At 37.6% G+C, this 21901-nt stretch overlaps 1 long non-coding RNA gene across 1 annotated transcript; it reads left to right on the forward strand.

Moving 5' to 3' along the window:
* Positions 1–20325: 20325 nt before the first annotated feature.
* On the forward strand, positions 20326–21081 carry LOC130518372 (uncharacterized). The gene is made up of 2 exons (XR_008948010.1): positions 20326–20448; positions 20870–21081. It is a non-coding gene; the product is annotated as an uncharacterized LOC130518372 (long non-coding RNA).
* Positions 21082–21901: the final 820 nt, after the last annotated feature.

Below are 21901 nucleotides of genomic sequence, written 5' to 3' on the forward strand. Positions count from 1 at the left end.
TAACCCCCCCCCCACCTCTCACACACACTCACATTGAAATTAAATAGATCTAGAAAAGGAATGCAAAAATGAATATTGATGATCTTAGAAACTCTAATCAAAACATTTTCAAAGCACTATCATTAAAAAAGTGATTCTTTTTTAGTTAATTATAAAGAGGCTTCCAGTGACAGCTCTGACGATACAATGACAGAGCAAAAGTCAACCATGACAGAGACTGATGAAGCTCACCATATTACAGCTAAAAGAATCAAGGAGGAATATCTGGAAGGTAGGATGTCCTTTCCTAACACTTTCATAGCTAAAAAAAACAGTGAGAAAGATCAAGTCTTCAAGCACATCGACCAGCACAAGTGACAAGACAGCAGATTGTACAATGTTTATTTTAGTTCTGTTTGTCTGTAAACTCTGTAGAAACTCTAATCAAAACATTTTCAACATTTTCCAAAGACCAAGGCCAACAAACTTTGTTCATAAAACAACCTACTATATCATGTTGCCTTGTGTTACTGCTGCCTGCTGCTGTAATATTGGTATTGATCAACTTCAGCCACAACCAAAGGATTACATCTTTCTTTTTTCCTTAAATTTGAAGACACCATTGACAACTCAGATGACGAAGCAGTGACAGGAATGAAGTCAACCAAGGCAGAGACTGGTGAAGCTCATGATATCACTGCTATAAGAATCAAGGAGGAATATCTGGAAGGTAGGATGTCCTTTGTGAGGTTTTCTGATTCAATGAGCAGTTGCAGCAGCATGATATTACTGAGGGGCTATCAGTGCTCTTACTGGAGTCAATCAATGAGTTTTTTAGTTTATAATTGCACAATGACAGCTGCATATTTTTCAAGAAAACATAAATACACATAAATACAGACATCTTGATCTTCAGCTGCAACGTCAAACCAAAAAGTACATTGTTGTAAGCATCGCTTAAAATATTGAGATTTTTCCACTTTATTTCACATCTCTTGTTAACACTTTCATCGCTAAAAAAACAGTGAGAAAGATCAAGTCTTCAAGCACATCGACCAGCACAAGTGACAAGACAGCAGATTGTATAATGTTCATTTTAGTTCTGTTTTTCTGTAAACAATGACTAAGTCTTTTTCTGTTCATCTTCCAGTTATTACAAGTGAAACCTCTGATGAATCTGATGTAGAGATTGTCAACATAATTCCCAAATTTACCCAGAAGCGCAAGTTTGTGCGTCAAAGAAAATCTGTTAAAAGAAAGATTGAAGGTGATTTATTGTCCACATATCTGAAGCTTTTTGTTGTATTAAGGAGATATTATTAAACTGTTCATCTGTGCAGATTTTTCAGATGATGAACCATTGAGTAAAGTCTCAAAGAAACATGATCCAAAACCTCAGAGACGGACCAAAACAGCAAACCTGCCAATGAGTCCCAGAAGAGAAAGGAGGGCAACAATGAAAACGGGTGAGCATAAAAATTGCCAATTTTTGTCACAACACCCAGTCATTGACAGCCGAGACATTAACCAAAACATGTGAAAGGCTGGCGTAGCTCACGATTGACATCACCCACAGCCAAAGGATTATATCTGCACACTTTGAGATACTTTGGAGTGACGGTTATCATAGATTAACCCCCCCATCACCTCAACACACACTCACATTGAAATTAAATAGATCTAGAAAAGGAATGCAAAAATGAATATTGATGAGCTTAGAAACTCTAATCAAAACATTTTCAACATTTTCCAAAGACCAAGGCCAACAAACTTTGTTCATAAAACAACCTACTATATCATGTTGCCTTGTGTTACTGCTGCCTGCTGCTGTAATATTGGTACTGATCAACTTCAGCCACAACCAAAGGATTACATCTTTCTTTTTTCCTTAAATTTGAAGATACCACTGACAACTCAGATGACGAAGCAGTGACAGAAATGAAGACAACCAAGGCAGAGACTGGTGAGCTCATGATATCACTGCTATAAGAATCAAGGAGGAATATCTGGAAGGTAGGACGCCTTTTGTGTGGTTTTCCTGAAAGAATGAGCACATTTTCTTCCTTGGGTCAAAAAGTTCCTTTTTACGTTTCTAATTGCAAAATGACAGCTGCAGTTTTTTGAAAGAACAATAGAAAGAAGCGGCCACATAATACACACAATTTTTTAATAATCTTTTAAGTTTTGTTAACATTGTGATAGCTTAGAAACCAGTGACAGAGATCAACTAAAGTCCAACAGCTCCCCATCTGCTGGTACAAAGAGACCTACAGTTTAAAACATTGTCAAGGACTAAACATACCTGGTGATGTGTAGAAAAAGCTAATTTGAAGACCCATCATATGAAAGACTTTGCTCTTCCAAAGACCAAGGCCAACAAGTTTGTTCATAAAACAACCTACTATATCATGTTGCCTTGTGTTACTGCTGCCTGCTGCTGTAACATTGGTACTGATCAACTTCAGCCACAACCAAAGGATTACATCTTTCTTTTTTCCTTAAATTTGAAGATACCACTGACGACTCAGATGACGAAGCAGTGACAGAAATAAAGACAACCAAGGCAGAGACTGGTGAAGCTCATGATTTCACTGCTATAATAATCAAGGAGGAATATCTGGAAGGTAGGACGCCTTTTGTGAGGTTTTCCTGAAAGAATGAGCACATTTTCTTCCTTGGGTCAAAAAGTTCCTTTCCTTTTTGAGCTTTTAATTGCAAAATGACAGCTGCAGTTTTTTGAAAGAACAATAGAAAGAAGCTGCCACATAATACACACAATTTTTTAATAATCTTTTAAGTTTTGTTAACATTGTGATAGCTTAGAAACCAGTGACAGAGATCAACTAAAGTCCAACAGCTCCCCATCTGCTGGTACAAAGAGACCTACAGTTTAAAACATTGTCAAGGACTAAACATACCTGGTGATGTGTAGAAAAAGCTAATTTGAAGACCCATAATATGAAAGACTTTGCTCTTCCAAAGACCAAGGCCAACAAACTTTGTTCATAAAACAACCTACTATATCATGTTGCCTTGTGTTACTGCTGCCTGTTGCTGTAATATTGGTACTGATCAACTTCAGCCACAACCAAAGGATTACATCTTTCTTTTTTCCTTAAATTTGAAGACACCATTGACAACTCAGATGATGAAGCAGTGACAGGAATGAAGACAACCAAGGCAGAGACTGGTGAAGCTCATGATTTCACTGCTATAAGAATCAAGGAGGAATATCTGGAAGGTAGGGCGCCTTTTGTTTGGTTTTCCTGAAAGAATGAGCACATTTTCTTCCTTGGGTCAAAAAGTTCCTTTTTGAGCTTTTAATTGCAAAATGACAGCTGCAATTTTTTGAAAGAACAAGAAAGAAGCTGCCACATAATACACACAATTTTTTAATAATCTTTTAAGTTTTGTTAACATTGTGATAGCTAAGAAACCAGTGACAGAGATCAACTAAAGTCCAACAGCTCCCCATCTGCTGGTACAAAGAGACCTACAGTTTAAAACATTGTCAAGGACTAAACATACCTGGTGACGTGTAGAAAAAGCTAATTTGAAGACCAATCATATGAAAGACTTTGCTCTTCCAAAGACCAAGGCCAACAAACTTTGTTCATAAAACAACCTACTATATCATGTTGCCTTGTGTTACTGCTGCCTGCTGCTGTAATATTGGTACTGATCAACTTCAGCCACAACTAAAGGATTACATCTTTCTTTTTTCCTTAAATTTGAAGACACCATTGACAACTCAGATGATGAAGCAGTGACAGGAATGAAGTCAACCAAGGCAGAGACTGGTGAAGCTCATGATTTCACTGCTATAATAATCAAGGAGGAATATCTGGAAGGTAGGACGCCTTTTGTGTGGTTTTCCTGAAAGAATGAGCACATTTTCTTCCTTGGGTCAAAAAGTTCCTTTTTAAGTTTCTAATTGGCAAAATGACAGCTGCGGTTTTTTGAAAGAACAATAGAAAGAAGCTGCCACATAATACACACAATTTTTTAATAATCTTTTAAGTTTTGTTAACATTGTGATAGCTAAGAAACCAGTGACAGAGATCAACTAAAGTCCAACAGCTCCCCATCTGCTGGTACAAAGAGACCTACAGTTTAAAACATTGTCAAGGACTAAACATACCTGGTGACGTGTAGAAAAAGCTAATTTGAAGACCCACAATATGAAAGACTTTGCTCTTCCAAAGCCAAGGCCAACAAACTTTGTTCATAAAACAACCTACTATATCATGTTGCCTTGTGTTACTGCTGCCTGCTGCTGTAATATTGGTACTGATCAACTTCAGCCACAACCAAAGGATTACATCTTTCTTTTTTCCTTAAATTTGAAGATACCACTGACAACTCAGATGACGAAGCAGTGACAGAAATGAAGACAACCAAGGCAGAGACTGGTGAAGCTCATGATTTCACTGCTATAAGAATCAAGGAGGAATATCTGGAAGGTAGGACGCCTTTTGTGTGGTTTTCCTGAAAGAATGAGCACATTTTCTTCCTTGGGTCAAAAAGTTCCTTTTTACGTTTCTAATTGCAAAATGACAGCTGCAGTTTTTTGAAAGAACAATAGAAAGAAGCGGCCACATAATACACACAATTTTTTAATAATCTTTTAAGTTTTGTTAACATTGTGATAGCTAAGAAACCAGTGACAGAGATCAACTAAAGTCCAACAGCTCCCCATCTGCTGGTACAAAAAGACCTACAGTTTAAAACATTGTCAAGGACTAAACATACCTGGTGACGTGTAGAAAAAGCTAATTTGAAGACCCATCATATGAAAGACTTTGCTCTTCCAAAGACCAAGGCCAACAAACTTTGTTCATAAAACAACCTACTATATCATGTTGCCTTGTGTTACTGCTGCCTGCTGCTGTAACATTGGTACTGATCAACTTCAGCCACAACCAAAGGATTACATCTTTCTTTTTTCCTTAAATTTGAAGATACCACTGACGACTCAGATGACGAAGCAGTGACAGAAATAAAGACACCAAGGCAGAGACTGGTGAAGCTCATGATTTCACTGCTATAATAATCAAGGAGGAATATCTGGAAGGTAGGACGCCTTTTGTGAGGTTTTCCTGAAAGAATGAGCACATTTTCTTCCTTGGGTCAAAAAGTTCCTTTTTACGTTTTAATTGCAAAATGACAGCTGCAGTTTTTTGAAAGAACAATAGAAAGAAGCGCCACATAATACACACAATTTTTTAATAATCTTTTAAGTTTTGTTAACATTGTGATAGCTTAGAAACCAGTGACAGAGATCAACTAAAGTCCAACAGCTCCCCATCTGCTGGTACAAAGACCTACAGTTTAAAACATTGTCAAGGACTAAACATACCTGGTGATGTGTAGAAAAAGCTAATTTGAAGACCCATAATATGAAAGACTTTGCTCTTCCAAAGACCAAGGCCAACAAACTTTGTTCATAAAACAACCTACTATATCATGTTGCCTTGTGTTACTGCTGCCTGTTGCTGTAATATTGGTACTGATCAACTTCAGCCACAACCAAAGGATTACATCTTTCTTTTTTCCTTAAATTTGAAGACACCATTGACAACTCAGATGATGAAGCAGTGACAGGAATGAAGACAACCAAGGCAGAGACTGGTGAAGCTCATGATTTCACTGCTATAGAATCAAGGAGGAATATCTGGAAGGTAGGACGCCTTTTGTTTGGTTTTCCTGAAAGAATGAGCACATTTTCTTCCTTGGGTCAAAAAGTTCCTTTTTGAGCTTTTAATTGCAAAATGACAGCTGCAGTTTTTTGAAAGAACAATAGAAAGAAGCTGCCACATAATACACACAATTTTTTAATAATCTTTTAAGTTTTGTTAACATTGTGATAGCTAAGAAACCAGTGACAGAGATCAACTAAAGTCCAACAGCTCCCCATCTGCTGGTACAAAGAGACCTACAGTTTAAAACATTGTCAAGGACTAAACATACCTGGTGACGTTTAGAAAAAGCTAATTTGAAGACCAATCATATGAAAGACTTTGCTCTTCCAAAGACCAAGGCCAACAAACTTTGTTCATAAAACAACCTACTATATCATGTTGCCTTGTGTTACTGCTGCCTGCTGCTGTAATATTGGTACTGATCAACTTCAGCCACAACTAAAGGATTACATCTTTCTTTTTTCCTTAAATTTGAAGACACCATGACAACTCAGATGATGAAGCAGTGACAGAAATGAAGACACCAAGGCAGAGACTGGTGAAGCTCATGATTTCACTGCTATAATAATCAAGGAGGAATATCTGGAAGGTAGGACGCCTTTTGTGTGGTTTTCCTGAAAGAATGAGCACATTTTCTTCCTTGGGTCAAAAAGTTCCTTTTTAAGTTTCTAATGGCAAAATGACAGCTGCGGTTTTTTGAAAGAACAATAGAAAGAAGCTGCCACATAATACACACAATTTTTTAATAATCTTTTAAGTTTTGTTAACATTGTGATAGCTAAGAAACCAGTGACAGAGATCAACTAAAGTCCAACAGCTCCCCATCTGCTGGTACAAAGAGACCTACAGTTTAAAACATTGTCAAGGACTAAACATACCTGGTGACGTGTAGAAAAAGCTAATTTGAAGACCCATCATATGAAAGACTTTGCTCTTCCAAAGCCAAGGCCAACAAACTTGTTCATAAAACAACCTACTATATCATGTTGCCTTGTGTTACTGCTGCCTGCTGCTGTAATATTGGTACTGATCAACTTCAGCCACAACCAAAGGATTACATCTTTCTTTTTTCCTTAAATTTGAAGATACCACTGACAACTCAGAGATGACGAAGCAGTGACAGAAATGAAGACAACCAAGGCAGAGACTGGTGAAGCTCATGATTTCACTGCTATAAGAATCAAGGAGGAATATCTGGAAGGTAGGACGCCTTTTGTGTGGTTTTCCTGAAAGAATGAGCACATTTTCTTCCTTGGGTCAAAAAGTTCCTTTTTACGTTTCTAATTGCAAAATGACAGCTGCAGTTTTTTGAAAGAACAATAGAAAGAAGCGGCCACATAATACACACAATTTTTTAATAATCTTTTAAGTTTTGTTAACATTGTGATAGCTAAGAAACCAGTGACAGAGATCAACTAAAGTCCAACAGCTCCCCATCTGCTGGTACAAAGAGACCTACAGTTTAAAACATTGTCAAGGACTAAACATACCTGGTGACGTGTAGAAAAAGCTAATTTGAAGACCCATCATATGAAAGACTTTGCTCTTCCAAAGACCAAGGCCAACAAACTTTGTTCATAAAACAACCTACTATATCATGTTGCCTTGTGTTACTGCTGCCTGCTGCTGTAACATTGGTACTGATCAACTTCAGCCACAACCAAAGGATTACATCTTTCTTTTTTCCTTCTTAAATTTGAAGATACCACTGACGACTCAGATGACGAAGCAGTGACAGAAATAAAGACAACCAAGGCAGAGACTGGTGAAGCTCATGATTTCACTGCTATAATAATCAAGGAGGAATATCTGGAAGGTAGGACGCCTTTTGTGAGGTTTTCCTGAAAGAATGAGCACATTTTCTTCCTTGGGTCAAAAAGTTCCTTTTTACTTTCTAATTGCAAAATGACAGCTGCAGTTTTTTGAAAGAACAATAGAAAGAAGCGGCCACATAATACACACAATTTTTTAATAATCTTTTAAGTTTTGTTAACATTGTGATAGCTAGAAACCAGTGACAGAGATCAACTAAAGTCCAACAGCTCCCCATCTGCTGGTACAAAGAGACCTACAGTTTAAAACATTGTCAAGGACTAAACATACCTGGTGACGTGTAGAAAAAGCTAATTTGAAGACCCATCATATGAAAGACTTTGCTCTTCCAAGGCCAAGGCCAACAAACTTTGTTCATAAAACAACCTACTATATCATGTTGCCTTGTGTTACTGCTGCCTGCTGCTGTAATATTGGTACTGATCAACTTCAGCCACAACCAAAGGATTACATCTTTCTTTTTTCCTTAAATTGAAGATACCACTGACAACTCAGATGACGAAGCAGTGACAGAAATGAAGACAACCAAGGCAGAGACTGGTGAAGCTCATGATTTCACTGCTATAAGAATCAAGGAGGAATATCTGGAAGGTAGGACGCCTTTTGTGTGGTTTTCCTGAAAGAATGAGCACATTTTCTTCCTTGGGTCAAAAAGTTCCTTTTTACGTTTCTAATTGCAAAATGACAGCTGCAGTTTTTTGAAAGAACAATAGAAAGAAGCGGCCACATAATACACACAATTTTTTAATAATCTTTTAAGTTTTGTTAACATTGTGATAGCTAAGAAACCAGTGACAGAGATCAACTAAAGTCCAACAGCTCCCCATCTGCTGGTACAAAGAGACCTACAGTTTAAAACATTGTCAAGGACTAAACATACCTGGTGACGTGTAGAAAAAGCTAATTTGAAGACCCATCATATGAAAGACTTTGCTCTTCCAAAGACCAAGGCCAACAAACTTTGTTCATAAAACAACCTACTATATCATGTTGCCTTGTGTTACTGCTGCCTGCTGCTGTAACATTGGTACTGATCAACTTCAGCCACAACCAAAGGATTACATCTTTCTTTTTTCCTTAAATTTGAAGATACCACTGACGACTCAGATGACGAAGCAGTGACAGAAATAAGACAACCAAGGCAGAGACTGGTGAAGCTCATGATTTCACTGCTATAATAATCAAGGAGGAATATCTGGAAGGTAGGACGCCTTTTGTGAGGTTTTCCTGAAAGAATGAGCACATTTTCTTCCTTGGGTCAAAAAGTTCCTTTTTACGTTTCTAATTGCAAAATGACAGCTGCAGTTTTTTGAAAGAACAATAGAAAGAAGCGGCCACATAATACACACAATTTTTTAATAATCTTTTAAGTTTTGTTAACATTGTGATAGCTTAGAAACCAGTGACAGAGATCAACTAAAGTCCAACAGCTCCCCATCTGCTGGTACAAAGAGACCTACAGTTTAAAACATTGTCAAGGACTAAACATACCTGGTGATGTGTAGAAAAAGCTAATTTGAAGACCCATAATATGAAAGACTTTGCTCTTCCAAAGACCAAGGCCAACAAACTTTGTTCATAAAACAACCTACTATATCATGTTGCCTTGTGTTACTGCTGCCTTGCTGTAATATTGGTACTGATCAACTTCAGCCACAACCAAAGGATTACATCTTTCTTTTTTCCTTAAATTTGAAGACACCATTGACAACTCAGATGATGAAGCAGTGACAGGAATGAAGACAACCAAGGCAGAGACTGGTGAAGCTCATGATTTCACTGCTATAAGAATCAAGGAGGAATATCTGGAAGGTAGGACGCCTTTTGTTTGGTTTTCCTGAAAGAATGAGCACATTTTCTTCCTTGGGTCAAAAAGTTCCTTTTTGAGCTTTTAATTGCAAAATGACAGCTGCAGTTTTTTTGAAAGAACAATAGAAAGAAGCTGCCACATAATACACACAATTTTTTAATAATCTTTTAAGTTTTGTTAACATTGTGATAGCTAAGAAACCAGTGACAGAGATCAACTAAAGTCCAACAGCTCCCCATCTGCTGGTACAAAGAGACCTACAGTTTAAAACATTGTCAAGGACTAAACATACCTGGTGACGTTTAGAAAAAGCTAATTTGAAGACCCATCATATGAAAGACTTTGCTCTTCCAAAGACCAAGGCCAACAAACTTTGTTCATAAAACAACCTACTATATCATGTTGCCTTGTGTTCCTGCTGCCTGCTGCTGTAATATTGGTACTGATCAACTTCAGCCACAACCAAAGGATTACATCTTTCTTTTTTCCTTAAATTTGAAGACACCATTGACAACTCAGATGACGAAGCAGTGACAGGAATGAAGTCAACCAAGGCAGAGACTGGTGAAGCTCATGATTTCACTGCTATAATAATCAAGGAGGAATATCTGGAAGGTAGGACGCCTTTTGTTTGGTTTTCCTGAAAGAATGAGCACATTTTCTTCCTTGGGTCAAAAAGTTCCTTTTTAAGTTTCTAATGGCAAAATGACAGCTGCGGTTTTTTGAAAGAACAATAGAAAGAAGCTGCCACATAATACACACAATTTTTTAATAATCTTTTAAGTTTTGTTAACATTGTGATAGCTAAGAAACCAGTGACAGAGATCAACTAAAGTCCAACAGCTCCCCATCTGCTGGTACAAAGAGACCTACAGTTTAAAACATTGTCAAGGACTAAACATACCTGGTGACGTGTAGAAAAAGCTAATTTGAAGACCAATCATATGAAAGACTTTGCTCTTCCAAAGACCAAGGCCAACAAACTTTGTTCATAAAACAACCTACTATATCATGTTGCCTTGTGTTACTGCTGCCTGCTCGTGTAATATTGGTACTGATCAACTTCAGCCACAACCAAAGGATTACATCTTTCTTTTTCCTTAAATTTGAAGATACCACTGACAACTCAGATGACGAAGCAGTGACAGAAATGAAGACAACCAAGGCAGAGACTGGTGAAGCTCATGATATCACTGCTATAAGAATCAAGGAGGAATATCTGGAAGGTAGGACGCCTTTTGTGTGGTTTTCCTGAAAGAATGAGCACATTTTCTTCCTTGGGTCAAAAAGTTCCTTTTTAAGTTTCTAATTGCAAAATGACAGCTGCAGTTTTTTGAAAGAACAATAGAAAGAAGCGGCCACATAATACACACAATTTTTTAATAATCTTTTAAGTTTTGTTAACATTGTGATAGCTAAGAAACCAGTGACAGAGATCAACTAAAGTCCAACAGCTCCCCATCTGCTGGTACAAAGAGACCTACAGTTTAAAACATTGTCAAGGACTAAACATACCTGGTGACGTGTAGAAAAAGCTAATTTGAAGACCCATCATATGAAAGACTTTGCTCTTCCAAAGACCAAGGCCAACAAACTTTGTTCATAAAACACCTACTATATCATGTTGCCTTGTGTTACTGCTGCCTGCTGCTGTAATATTGGTACTGATCAACTTCAGCCACAACCAAAGGATTACATCTTTCTTTTTTCCTTAAATTTGAAGATACCACTGACAACTCAGATGACGAAGCAGTGACAGAAATAAAGACAACCAAGGCAAGACTGGTGAAGCTCATGATTTTGCAGCTATAAGAATCAAGGAGGAATATCTGGAAGGTAGGACGCCTTTTGTTTGGTTTTCCTGAAAGAATGAGCACATTTTCTTCCTTGGGTCAAAAAGTTCCTTTTTACGTTTTAATTGCAAAATGACAGCTGCAGTTTTTTGAAAGAACAATAGAAAGAAGCTGCCACATAATACACACAATTTTTTAATAATCTTTTAAGTTTTGTTAACATTGTGATAGCTAAGAAACCAGTGACAGAGATCAACTAAAGTCCAACAGCTCCCCATCTGCTGGTACAAAGAGACCTACAGTTTAAAACATTGTCAAGGACTAAACATACCTGGTGACGTGTAGAAAAAGCTAATTTGAAGACCAATCATATGAAAGACTTTGCTCTTCCAAAGACCAAGGCCAACAAACTTTGTTCATAAAACAACCTACTATATCATGTTGCCTTGTGTTACTGCTGCCTGCTCGTGTAATATTGGTACTGATCAACTTCAGCCACAACCAAAGGATTACATCTTTCTTTTTCCTTAAATTTGAAGATACCACTGACAACTCAGATGACGAAGCAGTGACAGAAATGAAGACAACCAAGGCAGAGACTGGTGAAGCTCATGATATCACTGCTATAAGAATCAAGGAGGAATATCTGGAAGGTAGGACGCCTTTTGTGTGGTTTTCCTGAAAGAATGAGCACATTTTCTTCCTTGGGTCAAAAAGTTCCTTTTTAAGTTTCTAATTGCAAAATGACAGCTGCAGTTTTTTGAAAGAACAATAGAAAGAAGCGGCCACATAATACACACAATTTTTTAATAATCTTTTAAGTTTTGTTAACATTGTGATAGCTAAGAAACCAGTGACAGAGATCAACTAAAGTCCAACAGCTCCCCATCTGCTGGTACAAAGAGACCTACAGTTTAAAACATTGTCAAGGACTAAACATACCTGGTGACGTGTAGAAAAAGCTAATTTGAAGACCCATCATATGAAAGACTTTGCTCTTCCAAAGGCCAAGGCCAACAAACTTTGTTCATAAAACAACCTACTATATCATGTTGCCTTGTGTTACTGCTGCCTGCTGCTGTAATATTGGTACTGATCAACTTCAGCCACAACCAAAGGATTACATCTTTCTTTTTTCCTTAAATTTGAAGATACCCTGACAACTCAGATGACGAAGCAGTGACAGAAATGAAGACAACCAAGGCAGAGACTGGTGAAGCTCATGATTTCACTGCTATATAATCAAGGAGGAATATCTGGAAGGTAGGACGCCTTTTGTGTGGTTTTCCTGAAAGAATGAGCACATTTTCTTCCTTGGGTCAAAAAGTTCCTTTTTACGTTTCTAATTGCAAAATGACAGCTGCAGTTTTTTGAAAGAACAATAGAAAGAAGCGGCCACATAATACACACAATTTTTTAATAATCTTTTAAGTTTTGTTAACATTGTGATAGCTAAGAAACCAGTGACAGAGATCAACTAAAGTCCAACAGCTCCCCATCTGCTGGTACAAAGAGACCTACAGTTTAAAACATTGTCAAGGACTAAACATACCTGGTGACGTGTAGAAAAAGCTAATTTGAAGACCATCATATGAAAGACTTTGCTCTTCCAAGACCAAGGCCAACAAACTTGTTCATAAAACAACCTACTATATCATGTTGCCTTGTGTTACTGCTGCCTGTTGCTGTAATATTGGTACTGATCAACTTCAGCCACAACCAAAGGATTACATCTTTCTTTTTTCCTTAAATTTGAAGACACCATTGACAACTCAGATGATGAAGCAGTGACAGGAATGAAGACAACCAAGGCAGAGACTGGTGAAGCTCATGATTTCACTGCTATAATAATCAAGGAGGAATATCTGGAAGGTAGGACGCCTTTTGTGAGGTTTTCCTGAAAGAATGAGCACATTTTCTTCCTTGGGTCAAAAAGTTCCTTTTTGAGCTTTTAATTGCAAAATGACAGCTGCAGTTTTTTGAAAGAACAATAGAAAGAAGCTGCCACATAATACACAATTTTTTAATAATCTTTTAAGTTTTGTTAACATTGTGATAGCTTAGAAACCAGTGACAGAGATCAACTAAAGTCCAACAGCTCCCCATCTGCTGGTACAAAGAGACCTACAGTTTAAAACATTGTCAAGGACTAAACATACCTGGTGATGTGTAGAAAAAGCTAATTTGAAGACCCATAATATGAAAGACTTTGCTCTTCCAAAGACCAAGGCCAACAAACTTTGTTCATAAAACAACCTACTATATCATGTTGCCTTGTGTTACTGCTGCCTGTTGCTGTAATATTGGTACTGATCAACTTCAGCCACAACCAAAGGATTACATCTTTCTTTTTTCCTTAAATTTGAAGACACCATTGACAACTCAGATGATGAAGCAGTGACAGGAATGAAGACAACCAAGGCAGAGACTGGTGAAGCTCATGATTTCACTGCTATAAGAATCAAGGAGGAATATCTGGAAGGTAGGACGCCTTTTGTTTGGTTTTCCTGAAAGAATGAGCACATTTTCTTCCTTGGGTCAAAAAGTTCCTTTTTGAGCTTTTAATTGCAAAATGACAGCTGCAGTTTTTTGAAAGAACAATAGAAAGAAGCTGCCACATAATACACACAATTTTTTAATAATCTTTTAAGTTTTGTTAACATTGTGATAGCTAAGAAACCAGTGACAGAGATCAACTAAAGTCCAACAGCTCCCCATCTGCTGGTACAAAGAGACCTACAGTTTAAAACATTGTCAAGGACTAAACATACCTGGTGACGTGTAGAAAAAGCTAATTTGAAGACCAATCATATGAAAGACTTTGCTCTTCCAAAGACCAAGGCCAACAAACTTTGTTCATAAAACAACCTACTATATCATGTTGCCTTGTGTTACTGCTGCCTGCTGCTGTAATATTGGTACTGATCAACATCAGCCACAACCAAAGGATTACATCTTTCTTTTTTCCTTAAATTTGAAGACACCACTGACGACTCAGATGACGAAGCAGTGACAGGAATGAAGACAACCAAGTCAGAGACTGGTGAAGCTCATGATATCACTGCTATAAGAATCAAGGAGGAATATCTGGAAGGTAGGACGCCTTTTGTGAGGTTTTCTGATTCAATGAGCAGTTGCAGCAGCATGATATTACTGAGGGGCTATCAGTGCTCTTACTGGGGTCAATCAATGAGTTTTGAGTTTATAATTCCACAATGACAGCTGCATATTTTTCAAGAAAACATAAATACACATAAATACAGACATCTTGATCTTCAGCTGCAACATCAAACCAAAAAGTACATTGTTGTAAGCATCGCTTAAAATATTGAGATTTTTCCACTTTATTTCACATCTCTTGTTAACACTTTCATCGCTAAAAAAAACAGTGAGAAAGATCAAGTCTTCAAGCACATCGACCAGCACAAGTGACAAGACAGCAGATTGTATAATGTTTATTTTAGTTCTGTTTTTCTGTAAACAATGACTAAGTCTTTTTCTGTTCATCTTCCAGTTATTACAAGTGAAACCTCTGATGACTGATCTGATGTAGAGATTGTCAACATAATTCCCAAATTTACCCAGAAGCGCAAGTTTGTGCGTCAAAGAAAATCTGTTAAAAGAAAGATTGAAGGTGATTTCTTGTCCACATATCTGAAGCTTTTTGTTGTATTAAGGAGATATTATTAAACCTTTCATCTGTGCAGATTTTTCAGATGATGAACCATTGAGTAAAGTCTCAAAGAAACATGATCCAAAACCTCAGAGACGGACCAAAACAGCAAACCTGCCAATGAGTCCCAGAAGAGAAAGGAGGGCAACAATGAAAACGGGTGAGCATAAAAATTGCCAATTTTTGTCACAACACCCAGTCATTGACAGCCGAGACATTAACCAAAACATGTGAAAGGCTGGCGTAGCTCACGATTGACATCACCCACAGCAAAGGATTATATCTGCACACTTTGAGATACTTTGGAGTGACGGTTATCATAGATTAACCCCCCCATCACCTCAACACAAACTCACATTGAAATTAAATAGATCTAGAAAAGGAATGCAAAAATGAATATTGATGAGCTTAGAAACTCTAATCAAAACATTTTCAACATTTTCCAAAGACCAAGGCCAACAAACTTTGTTCATAAAACAACCTACTATATCATGTTGCCTTGTGTTACTGCTGCCTGCTGCTGTAATATTGGTACTGATCAACTTCAGCCACAACCAAAGGATTACATCTTTCTTTTTCCTTAAATTTGAAGATACCACTGACAACTCAGATGACGAAGCAGTGACAGAAATGAAGACAACCAAGGCAGAGACTGGTGAAGCTCATGATATCACTGCTATAAGAATCAAGGAGGAATATCTGGAAGGTAGGACGCCTTTTGTGTGGTTTTCCTGAAAGAATGAGCACATTTTCTTCCTTGGGTCAAAAAGTTCCTTTTTAAGTTTCTATTGCAAAATGACAGCTGCAGTTTTTTGAAAGAACAATAGAAAGAAGCGGCCACATAATACACACAATTTTTTAATAATCTTTTAAGTTTTGTTAACATTGTGATAGCTAAGAAACCAGTGACAGAGATCAACTAAAGTCCAACACCTCCCCATCTGCTGGTACAAAGAGACCTACAGTTTAAAACATTGTCAAGGACTAAACATACCTGGTGACGTGTAGAAAAAGCTAATTTGAAGACCCATCATATGAAAGACTTTGCTCTTCCAAAGACCAAGGCCAACAAACTTTGTTCATAAAACAACCTACTATATCATGTTGCCTTGTGTTACTGCTGCCTGCTGCTGTAATATTGGTACTGATCAACTTCAGCCACAACCAAAGGATTACATCTTTCTTTTTTCCTTAAATTTGAAGATACCACTGACAACTCAGATGACGAAGCAGTGACAGAAATAAAGACAACCAAGGCAAAGACTGGTGAAGCTCATGATTTTGCTGCTATAAGAATCAAGGAGGAATATCTGGAAGGTAGGACGCCTTTGTTGGTTTTCCTTCCTGAAAGAATGAGCACATTTTCTTCCTTGGGTCAAAAAGTTCCTTTTTAAGTTTCTAATTGCAAAATGACAGCTGCAGTTTTTTGAAAGAACAATAGAAAGAAGCTGCCACATAATACACACAATTTTTAATAATCTTTTAAGTTTTGTTAACATTGTGATAGCTAAGAAACCAGTGACAGAGATCAACTAAAGTCCAACAGCTCCCCATCTGCTGGTACAAAGAGACCTACAGTTTAAAACATTGTCAAGGACTAAACATACCTGGTGACGTGTAGAAAAAGCTAATTTGAAGACCAATCATATGAAAGACTTTGCTCTTCCAAAGACCAAGGCCAACAAACTTTGTTCATAAAACAACCTACTATATCATGTTGCCTTGTGTTACTGCTGCCTGCTGCTGTAATATTGGTACTGATCAACTTCAGCCACAACCAAAGGATTACATCTTTCTTTTTTCCTTAATTTGAAGACACCACTGACAACTCAGATGACGAAGCAGTGACAGAAATGAAGACAACCAAGGCAGAGACTGGTGAAGCTCATGATATCACTGCTATAAGAATCAAGGAGGAATATCTGGAAGGTAGGACGCCTTTTGTGTGGTTTTCCTGAAAGAATGAGCACATTTTCCTTGGGTCAAAAAGTTCCTTTTTAAGTTTCTAATTGCAAAATGACAGCTGCAGTTTTTTGAAAGAACAATAGAAAGAAGCGGCCACATAATACACACAATTTTTTAATAATCTTTTAAGTTTTGTTAACATTGTGATAGCTAAGAAACCAGTGACAGAGATCAACTAAAGTCCAACAGCTCCCCATCTGCTGGTACAACAGAGACCTACAGTTTAAAACATTGTCAAGGACTAAACATACCTGGTGACGTGTAGAAAAAGCTAATTTGAAGACCAATCATATGAAAGACTTTGCTCTTCCAAAGACCAAGGCCAACAAACTTTGTTCATAAAACAACCTACTATATAATGTTGCCTTGTGTTACTGCTGCCTGCTGCTGTAATATTGGTACTGATCAACTTCAGCCAACAAAAGGATTACATCTTTCTTTTTTCCTTAAATTTGAAGACACCATTGACAACTCAGATGACGAAGCAGTGACAGGAATGAAGTCAACCAAGGCAGAGACTGGTGAAGCTCATGATTTCACTGCTATAAGAATCAAGGAGGAATATCTGGAAGGTAGGACGCCTTTTGTGTGGTTTTCCTGAAAGAATGAGCACATTTTCTTCCTTGGGTCAAAAAGTTCCTTTTTGAGTTTCTAATGGCAAAATGACAGCTGCAGTTTTTTGAAAGAACAATAGAAAGAAGCGGCCACATAATACACACAATTTTTTAATAATCTTTTAAGTTTTGTTAACATTGTGATAGCTAAGAAACCAGTGACAGAGATCAACTAAAGTCCAACAGCTCCCCATCTGCTGGTACAAAGAGACCTACAGTTTAAAATTGTCAGGACTAACAACATGGTTGTGTGTGTAGAAAAGCTATTTGAAGACCAATCATATGAAAGACTTTGCTCTTCCAAAGACCAAGGCCAACAAACTTTGTTCATAAAACAACCTACTATATCATGTTGCCTTGTGTTACTGCTGCCTGCTGCTGTAATATTGGTACTGATCAACTTCAGCCACAACCAAAGGATTACATCTTTCTTTTTTCCTTAAATTTGAAGACACCACTGACGACTCAGATGACGAAGCAGTGACAGGAATGAAGACAACCAAGTCAGAGACTGGTGAAGCTCATGATATCACTGCTATAAGAATCAAGGAGGAATATCTGGAAGGTAGGACGCCTTTTGTGAGGTTTTCTTTTCTGATCATGAGCAGTTGCAGCAGCATGATATTACTGAGGGGCTATCAGTGCTCTTACTGGGGTCAATCAATGAGTTTTGAGTTTATAATTCACAATGACAGCTGCATATTTTTCAAGAAAACATAAATACACATAAATACAGACATCTTGATCTTCAGCTGCAACATCAAACCAAAAAGTACATTGTTGTAAGCATCGCTTAAAATATTGAGATTTTTCCACTTTATTTCACATCTCTTGTTAACACTTTCATCGCTAAAAAAAACAGTGAGAAAGATCAAGTCTTCAAGCACATCGACCAGCACAAGTGACAAGACAGCAGATTGTATAATGTTCATTTTAGTTCTGTTTTTCTGTAAACAATGACTAAGTCTTTTTCTGTTCATCTTCCAGTTATTACAAGTGAAACCTCTGATGAATCTGATGTAGAGATTGTCAACATAATTCCCAAATTTACCCAGAAGCGCAAGTTTGTGCGTCAAAGAAAATCTGTTAAAAGAAAGATTGAAGGTGATTTATTGTCCACATATCTGAAGCTTTTTGTTGTATTAAGGAGATATTATTAAACCTTTCATCTGTGCAGATTTTTCAGATGATGAACCATTGAGTAAAGTCTCAAAGAAACATGATCCAAAACCTCAGAGACGGACCAAAACAGCAAACCTGCCAATGAGTCCCAGAAGAGAAAGGAGGGCAACAATGAAAACGGGTGAGCATAAAAATTGCCAATTTTTGTCACAACACCCAGTCATTGACAGCCGAGACATTAACCAAAACATGTGAAAGGCTGGCGTAGCTCACGATTGACATCACCCACAGCCAAAGGATTATATCTGCACACTTTGAGATACTTTGGAGTGACGGTTATCATAGATTAACCCCCCCATCACCTCAACACACACTCACATTGAAATTAAATAGATCTAGAAAAGGAATGCAAAAATGAATATTGATGAGCTTAGAAACTCTAATCAAAACATTTTCAACATTTTCCAAAGACCAAGGCCAACAAACTTTGTTCATAAAACAACCTACTATATCATGTTGCCTTGTTTTACTGCTGCCTGCTGCTGTAATATTGGTACTGATCAACTTCAGCCACAACCAAAGGATTACATCTTTCTTTTTTCCTTAAATTTGAAGATAACCACTGACAACTCAGATGACGAAGCAGTGACAGAAATGAAGACAACCAAGGCAGAGACTGGTGAAGCTCATGATATCACTGCTATAAGAATCAAGGAGGAATATCTGGAAGGTAGGACGCCTTTTGTGTGGTTTTCCTGAAAGAATGAGCACATTTTCTTCCTTGGGTCAAAAAGTTCCTTTTTGAGTTTCTAATTGCAAAATGACAGCTGCAGTTTTTTGAAAGAACAATAGAAAGAAGCTGCCACATAATACACACAATTTTTTAATAATCTTTTAAGTTTTGTTAACATTGTGATAGCTAAGAAACCAGTGACAGAGATCAACTGAAGTCCAACAGCTCCCCATCTGCTGGTACAAAGAGACCTACAGTTTAAAACATTGTCAAGGACTAAACATACCTGGTGACGTGTAGAAAAAGCTAATTTGAAGACCCATAATATGAAAGACTTTGCTCTTCCAAAGACCAAGGCCAACAAACTTTGTTCATAAAACAACCTACTATATCATGTTGCCTTGTGTTCCTGCTGCCTGCTGCTGTAATATTGGTACTGATCAACTTCAGCCACAACCAAAGGATTACATCTTTCTTTTTTCCTTAAATTTGAAGACACCACTGATGACTCAGATGACGAAGCAGTGACAGGAATGAAGACAACCAAGGCAGAGACTGCTGAAGCTCATGCTATCACTGCTATAAGAACCAAGGAGGAATATCTGGAAGGTAGGACGCCTTTTGTGGGGTTTTCCTGAAAGAATGAGCACATTTTCTTCCTTGGGTCAAAAAGTTCCTTTTTGAGCTTTTAATTGCAAAATGACAGCTGCAGTTTTCTGAAAGAACAATAGAAAGAAGCTGCCACATAATACACACAATTTTTTAATAATCTTTTAAGTTTTGTTAACATTGTGATAGCTTAGAAACCAGTGACAGAGATCAACTAAAGTCCAACAGCTCCCCATCTGCTGGTACAAAGAGACCTACAGTTTAAAACATTGTCAAGGACTAAACATACCTGGTGACGTGTAGAAAAGCTAATTTGAAGACCAAAAATATGAAAGACTTTGCTCTTCCAAAGACCAAGGCCAACAAACTGTTCATAAAACAACCTACTATATCATGTTGCCTTGTGTTACTGCTGCCTGCTGCTGTAATATTGGTACTGATCAACTTCAGCCACAACCAAAGGATTACATCTTTCTTTTTTCCTTTTAATTTGAAGATACCACTGACAACTCAGATGATCAACCAGCGAGAGAAATGATGTCAAACATTACAGAGACTGGTGAAGCTTATGATTACAGAGCTCTAAGATTCACGGAGGAATGGATACATTTTCGAGTAAGTTATTAATCCAGGAGACAACAGACTATTTGTGTGATTTTTGTCCCTTCACTGTGTTAAATTGAATATATTACAGTTTTTTAAATCAGCTTGTTAATATTGTGATAGCTAAGAAACCAGTGATAGAGATCAACTAAAGTCCAACAGCTCCCCATCTGCTGGTACAAAGAGACCTACAGTTTAAAACATTGTCAAGGACTAAACATACCTGGTGACGTGTAGAAAAAGCTAATTTGAAGACCCATAATATGAAAGACTTTGCTCTTCCAAAGACCAAGGCCAACAAACTTTGTTCATAAAACAACCTACTATATCATGTTGCCTTGTGTTACTGCTGCCTGCTGCTGTAATATTGGTACTGATCAACTTCAGCCACAACTAAAGGATTACATCTTTCTTTTTTCCTTTTAATTTGAAGATTCCACTGGCAACTCAGATGACAAACCAGTGACAGAAATGAAGTCAACGAAGGCAGAGACTGGTGAAGCCCATATCACAGCTCTAAGAATCACAGAGGAATGGATATATTTTCTAGTAAGTTATTAATCCAGAAGACAACAGACTATTTGCATTTTGCTATTTTTGTACTCTCACCGTGTTACATTAAATATATTAAAGTTTTTCAAATCATCTCTGACCATTTACTGATTTATATTTCAATTTGTTACCAAGCTATCCATCTGGAAAGGATGGATGGCTTCAGATCATCTTGATCAAGGAAACTTTGGCACGCACATGCCAGTGTGAATTCTACAGACAAGAACATTCCATAGCTGCTTTAAAACTGCATTTTGCTTTTTTCATGTGAATTTTCAATTCACCAAATCCATTTTGTTAGAAATATTTGAAATGCAATACCTACAGAGAACATCCAGGGTCTCCAAGAAGCCCTTAAACTCCTTCAGCCCTATATATTTTTCCGAGGCGTCATCGCTAATTCATAAATCCAAGACCACCACGTGTCTTTTAGATCCCATCCCAACACACCTGTTGAAGGATGTTCTACCATTGATAGGCAGTTCTATCCTGGACCAGATCAATGGTTCTTTAGTGACAGGTTATGTACCCTGGTCCTACAAGGTGGCAGTGATTAAGCCGTTGCTTAAAAAAACATCACTGGATCCTGACGTATTAGCAAATTATAGGCCAATATCCAACCTTCCTTTTATCTCTAAAGTTCTTGAGAAGGTGGTGGTGACTCAGTTACTGGAGCACCTGCAGAGGAACAGCCTGTTTGAGATGTTTCAGTCAGGCTTTAGAGCTCATCACAGCACAGAAACAGCACTTCTTAAAGTTACTAATGATCTTCTTATAGCTTCAGATCATGGACTGGTCTCTATGCTGGTTCTGCTGGACCTCAGTGCTGCTTTTGATACAGTCTATCACAGCATCCTGTTACAGAGACTGGAACATGTGATTGGGATTAAAGGGACAGCACTAGACTGGTTTA

This window comes from Takifugu flavidus, chromosome 21 (genome assembly GCF_003711565.1).
Source record: "Takifugu flavidus isolate HTHZ2018 chromosome 21, ASM371156v2, whole genome shotgun sequence".
NCBI lineage: Eukaryota > Metazoa > Chordata > Actinopteri > Tetraodontiformes > Tetraodontidae > Takifugu > Takifugu flavidus.